Source organism: Xyrauchen texanus, chromosome 44, assembly GCF_025860055.1.
Source record: "Xyrauchen texanus isolate HMW12.3.18 chromosome 44, RBS_HiC_50CHRs, whole genome shotgun sequence".
Classification (NCBI taxonomy): Eukaryota; Metazoa; Chordata; class Actinopteri; order Cypriniformes; family Catostomidae; genus Xyrauchen; species Xyrauchen texanus.
In genome coordinates, this window is record NC_068319.1 from 2,226,815 (window position 1) to 2,237,407 (window position 10,593).

Genomic DNA, 10,593 nt, shown 5'->3' on the forward strand with positions numbered 1-10,593 from the left:
CTTTCTTATGTCTGCAGGAACTTGTCTTATGTCTGCAGGCCATCCTGACTGAACTACTTCCACAACTTTTTTCAACTCTTCATCTTCTGCTGTTGCTGTTCTGAATGTATTTGGCTTTTTCTGTGAGATTGGCAGACAAACTCACAAAGTATGAACTTGTAACTCATCTTCCAGAAGTGGTTCCGCTTGTTCTTTTAGGTAGGCACGACTCAGAGTGTCTGCGATGTACAACTCCTTTCCAGGCTTGTAACTAACACGTAAATCATATAGTTGCAATCTCATCAGCATTCTCTGCAGTCTCGGAGGAGCTTTTTGGAGAGACTTTTTGAATACCGTCTCCAAGGGCTTATGATCCGTCTCCACTTGTACTGTCTTATCATAGACATACTGATGGAAGTTCTCGCAGCCATAGACAATCGCCAAGAGCTCTTTTTCTATTTGGGCATATCTTTTCTGACACTCAGTGAGTGACCTTGAGCCGAATGCCACCGGATGTCCTTCTTGCAGCAACACTGCTCCCAGACCTTCAGCGCTTGCGTCCACTGACAGCATTATCTCTTATTGCTGTAGTTAAAATTAAGTATTTTAACACTGGGGCATTGCTCACAAGTGACTTCAATCTTTCAAAGCTTTTCTGTTGTTCTGACTCCCAATGCCATGCTACATCTCCCTCTAGCAGTTTCCTCAACGGAGCACTGATGTCTGACATGTTTGGAACGAACTTGGACAGATACTGAAGCAGGCCTAAGAACCTCATTAGTGCAGCTTTGTCCTCTGGCTCTGGCATGTTCTGTATCACTCTGACTTTTCCTTTGTCTGGCTTCAACCCTTCTGCAGTCAGAATGTGTCCAACATAGTTGACTTCGGTCATCCTGATCTTGCACTTGTTTTTGTTCAACTTTAGATTGATGTTTCTGATTCTGTCTAACAATTGTCTTAGTCTTTTATCGTGTTGTTTCATGTCTTCACCCCACACCAGAATATCATCCACTATGTTCACGACTCCTAAGCCTTCTAGTTCTTTGTTCTCTACTTTGTACACTCTTTTAATCAGTCCAAGTTTTGAGCATGCTTCTCTTCCCAGAATTGCTGGTGAATCTTCATCTACAACTTGGAAGTCTAGATCAAACTCAGTGTCTTTGTAACCACATTTAAGCCTTACTTTACCCTTTGTCTCCATCGTGTGGCCAGAATATGTAACTAACGTGCAGTTTGACTTTAAAGTTGTTGTCTTGTTAGAGGTTTTCTCAAAATCTTTAAATGACAACACGTTGCACTCTGCTCCTGTATCTAGCTTAAAGGTAAGTATGCAGTTGTTTATTCTGAATTCTTGAGTCCATTTCTTATTTTCCTTTTCCATGGTAGAGACTGTATTCATTTGTGTCAGCCATTTGCTAGCTGTTTGCTCACTTTGTTCAATTTCAATGGTACCTATAAACAATTCAGCATCTTCTTGTTGTTCTACCTCATGGACTTTTTTCTCAAATCTTCTAGGTTTGCCTTTTTGTTGTGGTGTTTTGCACATGCGGCTAAAATGGTTCTTCCGCGAGCACTCGTTACAAAGTTTGCCATATGCCGGACACTTCCTTGGCTCATGTACATAACCACATCTCGTGCACTCTTCCTTCTCTTTCCCTGTGTGCTTGAAATTCGCCTGTCTGACAGTTGACTTTGTTTTTGTGATTTTGTTCACAGCCACTTCTGCTTCTTCATGCAGCACTTTCAGATGGCTTTGTGTTATTTCGTTTGCACGACAGATATCCACAGCCTTTGCTAGGTTCAAATCTGTTTCCCTGAGAAGCCTAGCTCTCACGGTGTCATTGCTAACACCACAGACAATGCGATCTTTACTCAAGTCATCATTTAATCTTCCAAATTCACAGTCTTTCGCCTTATTTTTCAAGTCAGTCACGTATGCATCAATGGTTTCGTTCGGTCCCTGTGCTCTCGTGAAAAACTTATGCCTCAGATACGTAATATTCTTTCTTGGCTCACAGTATTCTCTAAACTTCTCTTTGAGCACTTCAAAATCATCCACATCATCATCAAAGTCCATGGTATTAAATACCTTTATGGCATCATCTCCCGCCACGTGAAGAAATGTCGCACATTTTACCTTGTCGCTCTTTTCTGCAATGCTAGTTGCAATGAGATACAGATCAAACTTTTGAATCCACGTTCGCAAGTTTTCCGCCAGATTTCCTTCGAAATCCAAACTGTTAGGAGGTTTCAACTGATCCATAGTTTTCTTCTGACACCATGTGATGTTTAGTGGATGCAAGTTTGAATAAATCACGGAGACCCTGGTTTCATGCGACTTGCTGTTTTACTGAACTTTTTTATTCTCCTTTTTTACAGGTTACAACCCAACACATCTTTAGACTGCTAGCGCCATCCTCAGGTAAGGAATAATAATACAATTACCATACATCGCAACCTTCTCTTAGGAAATGTTTTTAAACTGTTAAGGCAATTATTCAAGCATGGATCAAACATACCAGTGTTGTTTTATTCAGTTCTAAAATAGTTTTTACTAAACACACATTCAAGAAATCGTTAACTCAATTAATGTTTTGTACTGTATATCGGGGATAATAAATATCCGTTCGTCTACTAAAATAAATATAAACAATCAATAATAGACTAATTAAAAACAAATAGTGAGATAAATTACAAGAAAGATTTGCATTCGTTAAATATATGGAAAGCAAAATGAGATCAATTGTTGTCTAGTCTAAGGGAGGTGTATTTTTCTGTTGAGAATTATATAAAAGAGACATGAATAAAATGTGTTTCTAAACAGTGACTGAAGCAAACTCATTCAGATGTTCACTTTAAAATAATGAAAAACGAGATCATACGGTTTGACAGATAATGGGTTTGTTCATTTCACAATTCAGCATTTTCGCTTAGGAAATATGTGTCTGTGTGTGTGTGTGTGTGTGTGTGTGTGTGTGTGGTTTTAAATAATAATCATTTAAAACACTAACATGTGTTTTGAGGCTGTTAGCTAGATAAGGATGTGACGTTGTGAGTAAATGCAGTGTTTTAACTAAACACACATTCAAGAAATCGTTAACTCAATTAATGTTTTGTAGGCCTACTGCATATCGGGTTTAATAAATATCCGTTCGTCTACTAAAATAAATAAAAACAATCAATAATAGACTAATTAAAAACAACTAGTGAGTTAATTTAGCCTACAAGACAGAAGGCCTTGCATTCGTTAAATATATGGAAAAATCAAAATGAGATCAATTGTGAGATCACATTTGAATAAAATGTGTTTTAAACTTATAAGGAACCCCAGATTTAAACAGAAGATGGCGTCAGATAGCTGTGGTGTGATTGTGAACTCATGACACGACATGTAATTTGATGGTCAGGGTGAGGGGATCCCAGCGTGGGAGGTGCGTGAGGAAGCTGAGTTAGGGTCGCCGGAATCTCCGAAAAGAACACATCACGACTAATGTTATAATGTTACCTGCTGTAATAGTGCTATTGTGCATGACAGAGGGTGTTGCGTCCTATGTGTGTGCGGTGAATTGGGTAAAACTGTGAATGAACTGAGTGGATCTTGAGTTTGCTGTTGTGTTTTTATAACGTGTGCTGTGCATCGCAGTATTTGTATTGCAGCCTGGACTTATTAATCTGATGTTTAATAAAGTAAACTGTCTTTGTGAAATAGTCTGAGTGGTTGTGTGATTTATCTTCTGGCATTGACAAGTAATGAAATAAAACAACTGTTACACTTGCAAAAGATTTGACAAATGCAATGTTCGTTTAGCAACATGTCTTAAACATGAGAGACAAAAGCGGGGTTATAAAAGCAATGGAGACATGAGACCATTGAATTGAATCTGAAGCGTTATAGAGAGAGAGAATGCCAAACGAAGTGCAATTTCTCGATATGTGACTGATGAAAATGATAGAATTAAACTTAAAAAGTACAATGCTCAAAACTATGCAACCAACAAGCAACATCATATCAACATAAAATAACAGAGCGACAGAAGTATGCCAATATCAAACAGCTACAAAGGATATAACTATTTCTTCTTTTCGTTGTAAAAAAGCAGGCTGAACGGTGTGTTGTTTACACTTTCAAACCATATGTTCTTTACTTCTGTAAGGAGTTAAACCGTTTCATTTGGTAATACGATGTTTATACACGTGTATTATTCGGTAGTCAATCTAAAAATATTTTATTTTAAGCCATAGTAAAAAAACTCATTACATTACATGTGATCACAACTTATTTAAAACAGAATATCTGGTGTATTTTGTGTGCAAGCGTCACAGTTGAGACATGCAGCGGGTGTTTAACACGTGCCATTATACTTGTTTAAAATGGCATTTATTTTCAAAAACAGTATTTTAGCAAGCAGTATGTTACTAAAACGCAAAGTTTTTTATTTTTTTATAGAATTCTGACTACATTTTTATTTTAACTATGAGATAAAATGCATTTTTACTTCTGACAAAGAGAAGTGTTTTTAAACATTAGATTGTCTAACATATCTCTAGCATTACCCCTTTAAAGATGCTGAACAAAACACATAAAATGTATTTAAAACTTGTATTTAAACAAAGAGCATTTTAAATGAAATACCATACATTCATTGTAAAATGTAACAAAGATTCTTACATTTTTCCACTCAAAGTCTTTCAATCGCTACTGAGCTCTTACAGGAAGTCAGAGGTCTGGGGTGGGAGGTTTTTCAGAATACGCACACACACCCCTGATCAGACCTGATGGTGTCTTGTGTAATTCTGTTCAGCAAAACAATATGGTGCCATGAGTTTCCTGGTGTTTTATGGTTTGCTTTCATTGAACAGCATGGTGACAACCAAAAGTGTGAAAGAAGGGAGATAAAAGGGTTTATTTTGTTATAAACGTTTTTCTTTTTATCCATCAAGTGCTCCATGTAACGTTGTGAAACATGGTAGAGATGTGGTTAAAGAAGTATTGCTCTTTGTAATACAGGCAACAATTAAATATAATTACTTAAAAGAATAGAAAGTTTTTAGAAATCACTTGCTAAATCAATAGTTCAAATTCAGAGGTTTTTATAGTATGCTGTACACAGTTATCATAAAACCCATGTACATTCAAGTGTGAACATTTCAAAGAAATGGGGTGCTAGCATACTGGACAACAATCAAATGACTTGTGATATACACACACAAGATATTTGAACACTAATTCACACTCTGAAACTACATTCATGGTACTGTTACGTCAGTGGGGTGTCAAACACAAATGCAAAGCCTGAGTTTACTTTGACACTTATATTTTTGGTATTAATTTACTCATTCCTGGATCAAACCCCACACTCAGAAACGTGTACATGTAAACAAAAATGTGTACTGTTGTGATGCCAACTGATCATCGCTTTACTGATTTTTATTTCAAGAAAAACACAAAGTCTACCAATAACTGATGAAGTAACATGTTTACAGGAATGCATTTACTCACAAAAGTTCCTCTATTGTGTCACCCGCACAAGAAGAGACAGTCACAATGTGAGTCAAAACTGCGTTTTATTGCAGGCAAAAGTACAAACAAGGGCAAATCCAGTGAAGCGTCGTCAAAGGGGGGCGTGATGTCGGAGCCGGGGAATCCGAATAGAATAAAGGGGCAAATCCGGGAGAGAGTGGTCAACGAGAGCGGGAGGTCGAAGCCGGGAAAACAGTTAACAACTAGGGCGTAGAACTAGACGGGACTAGCGGGATCAAAGACAGGGGAACTAGGGGAACACTGGAGCTGGCAAGCTAAGGGGTAACTAATCACACGGGAGTTCGAAACTAGATGGGACTAGCGGGGGGCAAAGACACGGGAAACTAAATACAATAACCAACGGGAGTGAGACGAAAGGGCAGTGATATATATAGGGGAAAGTGCAGGTGTAAACAATGAAAGGTGATGAGACGAGTACAGGTGAAACTAATGTGGAGATTGAGACGAGTGCAGGTGTACATAATGTTCTGGCGATTGGGAGCGGGCATGTGAGCCCGAGGGGGGAGATAGTGTACGAGCATGTGAGCTCGTAGGAGCAAAAACGAGCGTGCAAGCTCGAGCGAGCAAAACGAGCGTGGAAGCCCGAGGGAGCAAAACGAGGGAGGAAGCTCGAGGGGGCGGAGCGAGGGAGCGGGGTTCGTGACAGTACTCCCCCCTCTATAACGGACGGCTCCTGACGGCCGCGCTCGGTTGCGAGGAGCGCGACCTCTGGGAAGTGGTGCTGGACGATCCCAACAAACAAAAAACCCTGAACAGACAACCCACAAAACACATAAACAAAATTGAGGGCAGTCCAAGGGGCACAGAGGGAAATGAGACAGTCCATGGGGTCAATGGCCAGTTTCAAGGCAAGGTCAGGGGGAACATAGCGGACAGGCGGGTGGTCGGGAGATCTAGGGGGCAGCCATAGGGCAGAGACTGGGTCAGGGGGTCTGGAAGGCGACTGGAGGACAGGGACTGGGTCCGGGGGCCTGGAGGGTGACCACCGGACAGGGACAGAACTAGGGGACCTGGGAGGTGGCCACGGGACAGGAATAGGGTTAGGAGGCCTGGGAGGAGGCCACAGGACAGGGACAGGGTCAGGAGGCCACCGGACAGGGTCAGGAGGCCAGAGAAGAGGCCACTGGACAGGAAGAGGGTCAGGAGGCCAGGGAAAAGGCCACAGGGCAGGGACAGGGTCAGGAGGCCACCGGACAGGGTCAGGAGGCCAGGGAAGAGGCCACAGGACAGGGAGAGTGTCAGGAGGCCACCGGACGGGGTCAGGGGCCCAGGGAAGAGCCGTGATAGGCGGAGCCATGGAGGTCTTGGGAGACGGAGCCTTGGAAGACGGAGCAGTGAGAGACTCGGCAGGCGGGGCACTGAGAGGCTGAGGAGGCGGCGCCATAGGGAGCCCAAGAGACAGGGCAGAGGGAGGTGGTGCCGCAGGAGGCTCTAGAGGCGGAGGCCTGGAAGGCTCTGGAGGTGGCGCCGAAGGGGGCTTTAGGGGCGAAGGCCTGGAAGGCTCAGGAGGTGGAGCCAATGATGGTGGCGCCGTGGGAGGCTCTAGCGAGGTAGGCCTGGAAGGCTCTGGGGTAGGCTCGTGAGGCGGAGCCCGCGAGGGCTCTGAGGGGCGAGCAGAGCCCGGCAGAGCCGTGGAAGACTCTGAGGGCGGAGCAGAGCCCGGCAGAGCCGTGGAAGACTCTGAGGGCGGAGCAGAGCCCGGCAGAGCCGTGGAAGACTCTGAGGGCGGAGCAGAGCCCGGCAGAGCCGTGGAAGACTCTGAGGGAACCTCTGCGGTCTTGAGTACAAGCCAAGGTGGAGGTGGAGCCAATGGAGGTGGCGCCGTGGGAGGTCCCCGAGGCGACGACCTGGCAGGCTCCGTAGTCTCGGGGGGTAGAGCCGTAGGAGGCCCGAGAGGCGGAGCCGTAGGAGGCTCGAGAGGCGGAGCCGTAGGAGGTTTGAGAGGCGGAGCCCTAGAAAGCTCTGGAGTCTTTGGGAGCAGAGCCGTGAGAGGCTCGGGAGGTGGAGCCGTGGGAGGCTCTGGAGGGGGAGCCGTAGGAGACTCGGGAGGCGGAGCCGTAGGAGGCTTGAGAGGCGGAGCCCTAGGAAGCTCTGGAGTCTCTGGGAGTAGAGCCGTGGGAGGCTCAGGGAAAAAGGTCGTGGAAGACTCGAGAGGCTCTAGAGGTGGAGTCCTGGAAGGCTCGAGAGGCTCGAGGGGGGGAGCCATGAAAGACTCAAGAGATGGAGCCCGAGAGGCTCGGGAGGAGGAGGAGCCCTGAAAGACTCAAGAGGAGAAGCCCTGAGAGGCTTGGAAGGAGGTGGAGCCCTGAAAGACTCGAGAGGAGAAGCCCTGAGAGGCTTGAGGGGAGGAGGAGCCCTGAGAGACTCGAGAGACGAAGCCCTGAGAGGCTTGAGAGGGGGAGGAGCCCTGAAAGACTCGAGGGACGGAGCCCTGAGAGGCTTGAGGGGTGGAGCCATGAGAGGCTCGAGGGACGGAGCCCTGAGAGGCTCGAGGGGAGGAGGAGCCCTGAAAGACTCGAGAGGAGAAGCCCTGGGAGGCTTGAGAGGGGGAGGAGCCCCGAGAGACTCGAGAGGAGAAGCCCTGAGAGGCTTGAGAGGGGGTGGAGCCCTGAGAGATGAAGCCCTGAGAGGCTTGAGGGGTGGAGCCATGAAAGGCTCGAGGGACGGAGCCCTGAGAGGCTCGAGGGGAGGAGGAGCCCTGAAAGACTCGAGAGGAGAAGCCCTGAGAGGCTTGGGGGGAGGAGGAGCCCTGAAAGACTCGAGAGGGGAAGCCCTGAGAGGCTGGAGAGGGGGAGGAGCCCTGAGAGACTCGAGAGGCGAAGCCGTGAGAGGCTTGAGGGGTGGAGCCATGAAAGACTCGAGGGACTGAGCCCTGAGAGGCTCGAGGGGAGGAGGAGCCCTGAAAGACTCGAGAGGGGAAGCCCTGAGAGGCTTGAGAGGGGTAGCTCTGGGGGGCTTGGGAGGTAGAGCTCTGGGAGGCTCGAGAAACGGAGCCCTAGGAGGCTCGAGAGGAGGAGCCCTGGGAGGCTCGAGAGGAGGAGCTCTGGGAGGCTTGGGAGGAGGAGCCTTGGGAGGCTCGTGAGGCGGAGCCCGCGAGGGCTCTGAGGGGCGAGCAGAGCCCGGCAGAGCCGTGGAAGACTCTGAGGGCGGAGCAGAGCCCGGCAGAGCCGTGGAAGACTCTGAGGGCGGAGCAGAGCCCGGCAGAGCCGTGGAAGACTCTGAGGGAACCTCTGCGGTCTTGAGTACAAGACGAGACTGGGGAGAAGGGGCCCTCTTCCTTCTCTTCTCTTCGGCCAACAGGGGATGTGGCCATGGGGACGGTCGAGGCTACAGGCACTGGCTCTGGGGCGGTCGAGGCTACAGGCGCTGGCTCGCTGACCGTGGCAGACATGGGCGCTGGCTCGTTGGCCGTGGCGGGCATGGGCGCTGGCTCGTTGGCCGTGGCGGGCATGGGCGCTGGCTCGTTGGCCGTGGCGGGCATGGGCGCTGGCTCGTTGGCCGTGGCAGACCTGGGCGCTGGCTTGCTGGCTGTGGCAGGCATGGGCGTTGACTTGCTGGCCGTGCCAGGCTTTGAGGCTGGGGCCGTGACTGGCCTCGGGACTGGGGCCGTGTCAGGCTTCGGGATTGGGGCCGTGTCAGGCTTCGGGACTGGGGCCGTGGTAGGCTTCGAGGCGGGGGCCGTGGTAGGCTTCGAGACGGGGGCCGTGATAGGCTTCGAGACGGGGGCCGTGATAGGCTTCGAGACGGGGGCCGTGGGGAGATAGTGCAAGACGTGAGGAGCAAAAACGAGCGTGCAAGCTCGAGTGAGCAAAACGGGCGTGGAAGCCCGAGGGAGCAAAACGAGCGAGGAAGCTCGAGGGGGCGGAGCGAGGGAGCGGGGTTCGTGACATATTGCCACAATTGGATTTTGTTTGTTGTAGAGTTATCCTCATTTGTAAATAGTTATTTGTTTAAATGTTGCGATATATTCTAGTTTACAAAGATGTCAGTTTTAACACACACACACTTTAAAGTTAAGTATCATTATAATATCAAATTCTCAACGATCAGTCCTTCTTTACATTACACTAATGTACATAAGTACATTAACTTTGTAGTACGTTGACTCACCCGCTTCGAATGTTATCACTCGATTGAATGGGTGTTATCAGTGGTTATCAGCTCATAGATATGGGCCAGTAGGGGCCTGCTGCGCCTACTGGTAGACTCAGAAGGCTGTTATCATCCATCCACATGGTTAATCACCAACAAATACAAGAGAAGACTCCAGATCCAATCCCGAAGTCTACTGAATGACGCTGCAACGTTGCAATATTTCGCGCTTGATATTTTCAGGTAAGAACATTTAAATGATAAAACCGCTCATTTAAACTGTAATTAATTAGTCAATAATGGAAAACAATACATAAAATGTGTTTTAATGTTGCGTGACATGAGTGTTGACATGAGATAAGCGTATTGTGATATTTCGCGCTTGATATTTTCAGGTAAGACAATTTAAATGATAAAACCGATCATTAAAACTGTAATTAATTAGTCAATAAGGGAAAACAATACATAAAATGTGTTTTAATGTGGCGTGACATGAGTGTTGACATGAGATAAGCGTATTGCGATTATTTTGTAAACGATATATAGGCTAGGCCCTATTACGTTATTAGCCTGTCATTACGTTACTTTCTTTATGTGAGCATTATTGCTAATAAGCATGTTTTTACGTAAGAAGCTAATGGGGAAATTTAGTTTCTAGTTAAACGCAAAGTTAGCCTGTAAAAATTACTTTTTCCACACTGTAAGACAGTAAGGCTTATTGCATAATATTGTGTATGCTCGTTAACTCTTCACTGAAGCTATCATAGGCCTAACCTTACTCTGGCACCAAATACATATCCCTCATCTGCACCCTATGTTCACTGATGTGTTTCTGTCTTTTAGGCTGTGATAAGAAGTACAGGTTGCACTTTGCTTTATGTAATAATTGCTATTTTGATTTCAGATATGGGAAAAAGAGTTAAGACCAAACGTTCCAGGAGTGTTAAGATTAAGGTGGTGAGGAGGTGTATCGTTGGCCC